General features: G+C 50.5%; 1 non-coding gene across 1 annotated transcript; it reads right to left on the bottom strand.

Moving 5' to 3' along the window:
• Positions 1-2,559: 2,559 nt before the first annotated feature.
• On the bottom strand, positions 2,560-2,631 carry TRNAF-GAA. The gene has a single exon. It is a non-coding gene; the product is annotated as a tRNA-Phe (tRNA).
• Positions 2,632-3,022: the final 391 nt, after the last annotated feature.

Genomic DNA, 3,022 nt, shown 5'->3' with positions numbered 1-3,022 from the left:
CCAGTGGCGCCCTCCCATGGTCAGACCAGTTGTCAAACATGCAGGCGGACGATGTCAGTGGACAGGGCTTCCTCCCGTGGCCCACCTGGGAAAGAATCCGCCTGCAATGCTGGAGGCTCTGGTTCGATTCCTGGGTTGGGAAGAGCCACTGGAGAAGGGATAGGCTACCCACCGCAGTATTCTGGCCTGGAGAATTCCATGGACTACAGTCCGTGGGGTCGCAAAGAGTTGGACACAATTTTCACATGCTGGTGGGCAGTGCCGTTGCCTCAAACTCCCCTAGAATCCCCATCACCCCTGCTGCCCAGGCTTCTTCCCTGCAAGCCCTTCAGATCGCGCTACAGTCCAGCGACTCCCCGGCCCCTGTTCCAGGGGTGGTTTTGCCTGGCTCTGGCAGGCTCCCTTTAGGAACTGGCCTCAGGGAGACAAGAGGGGACACACCCGAAGGGGAGGGGACCAGAGAAGAGTCAGGGACAGAAGAATTTGAGGGTTGCCTGCTGCATGGGTGGTTGCATTTCCCCTCTGCATTATTACGTAAAAGACAAAATAGTTCTCGGCAACAGCAGAGGAAGTATTTCTCCTTTGTTTCACATTCCCTGGAGAACTCTCAGAGTCTGAGCACGGAAGCAACCCTGTCTGTGCCCTGGAGGCCTTAGAGGGGAGAGGAGCAGCGTTTGGAAAGAGCCAGAGGGCTGGAAATGAAGACTAAGCGATCCCTCTTCTTCCTGTTAGTTGGATCCATGATAACGTGTCTGTGTGTGCGCTCAGTCGTGTGCAACTCTGTGACCCACGGACTGCAGCCGGCCAGGCTCCTCTCTCCACGGGATTTTTCAGGCCTGAATGCTGGAGAGGGCTGCCATTTCCTCCTCCAGGCGATCTTCCTGACCCGGGGATCGAACCTGTGTCTCGTGCATCTCCTGCATTGGCAGGTGGACTCTTTGTCAGTAGCGCCGCCTGGGGATCATCCATGATATTACACACACATAAAGCCCTCCTGTACCAGGTCACGGAGAAGACAACGGCACCCCACTCCAGCACTCTTGCCTGGAAAATCCCATGGATGGAGGAGCCTGGTGGGCTGCAGCCCATGGGGTAACTATGAGTTGGACACGATTGAGCAACTTCACTTTCACTTTTCATTTTCATGCATTGGAGGAGGAAATGGCACCCCACTCCAGTGTTCTTGCCTGGAGAATCCCATGGATGGAGGAGCCTGGTGGGCTACAGTCCATGGGGTCACACAGAGTCAGACACGACTGAAGCGACTTAGCAGCAGCAGCAGCACCAGGTCAGGCCCTTACCCAGGCCTCCGTAAATGTATGTGTTTCTTTCTTGACTGCGTTAGGATGTGAGTTGTTTTAGAAAGAGCTGTGGGTCAGATTTCAGCCTTGAATTTAGTAGGGGATTACTATAGGTCCAGAGCAGGCAGGCAGCAGCCCGGAGGGGGTTACCAAATAAGGAGATGCTGTTTGGGTAAAATAAGAAGTCTCTGAAATGGGCCAGTCATTATAAATATCAGTGGCATGCCTGTCTGCTGATGTCAGAAGAAGAATAGTAAGAGCGAGGATGTATTAGAGAAGACCCGAGAGTAACTGATTCTTCTAAGCCATCCCTCTCAGTTCGTTCTCCGTCTCCTTAGCTGTTAACATGGAAAAAAGCCCAGCAGATGAGGCATCCACCCGTCGGTACAAAGGCGCTCTCAGAGCACAGGGAGACAGAAGCAAGAACAGAAGCAGATATTGCAGGGCGAGGAGTCCAGATGGTGACAGATGACTGACGAATGGAGCCTGGAAACCAGCAAGGGTTTGTGAGGAAGCGTTCCTTAGCCCACAAAGAGAGTCCACAAAGATTCGCTTGTTGAGCTTAATAACCTGCTTCTGGCCAAGGGTAGAGCAGAAAGAGAATTGAGTCAAAAGAGGCAGAAGATGTTTGTATTACTCCGCTAGGACTGCTAACTTGAGACAACAACAAAATTTTATTCTCTCACAGTTCCAGAGCCCAGAGTCCAAACTGAAGGTGTTGGTGGGGCCGGGCTGCCTCTGACGGCTCCAGGGGACGAGGCTTTCTTGTGTCTTCCAGCCTCTGGAGGAGCCAGGCGTTCTGTGGCTGCTGGCAGCATCGCTGCTGTCTGCCTCTGTCTTCACATAGCCTTCTCCTTTGCATGTTTGTGGGTTTCCTTCCCTCCTTTTACTTTCTCTCTCTGTGTGTGAGCTTTTCTCTTCCAGTTCTATTGAGATATAATTGAAATACAGCAGTGTGTCAGTTACAGGGTCATGATCTGACTTACATAGATCATGAAATGATGACTATAATAAATTGTGAATATCCATCACCTCGTATACAGAATTAAGAAAAAAAAACTTTTCTCTTTGTGATGAAAATTCTTTAGATTTACTCTCTTAACAACTTTCACATATAGCATGAAAGTGAAAGTGAAGTCGCTCAGTCGTGTCCGACTCTTTGCCACCCCGTGGACTGTAGCCCACCAGGCTCTTTTGTCCATGGGATTCTCCAGGCAAGAATACTGGGGTGGGTTGCCATTTCCTTCTCCAGGGGATCTTCCCAACCCAGGGATCGAACCCGGGTCTCCTGCACTTCAGGCAGACGCTTTATCCTCTGAGCCACCAGGGAATACAGCAGTGTTGATTATGTTCATCATGGTGTGCCTTTCATCCCCAGCATTGATTTGTCTCATATCTGGAAGTTCATACTTTCTGACTGCCTTCCTCCAGTTCCACTTATCCACCCCCCCAACCACCACTCCCCACCTCTGGTAAACACAAATCTGATCTCTTTTTCTGTGAGTGTGTTTGTTTGTTGAGGTACGATGAACCTACTATGTCAGTCCCAGGCACAACTTTTCCTCTCCTTATAAGAACACTGGTCATTGAATTGAAGGCCTGCTCTAAATCCAGGACGATTTCATTTCAGGATCCTTAAGTACATCTGCAAAGACTCTCCTTCCAAATAAGTCCACACTCTGAAATTCTGGGTGGATATAAATATGTGCGGGGACACATTG

This window comes from Oryx dammah, unplaced genomic scaffold (assembly GCF_014754425.2).
Source record: "Oryx dammah isolate SB20612 unplaced genomic scaffold, SCBI_Odam_1.1 HiC_scaffold_12, whole genome shotgun sequence".
NCBI lineage: Eukaryota > Metazoa > Chordata > Mammalia > Artiodactyla > Bovidae > Oryx > Oryx dammah.
The sequence above is the reverse complement of the archived record's forward strand: the minus strand, read 5'-3'. Positions and strand labels throughout refer to the sequence as shown.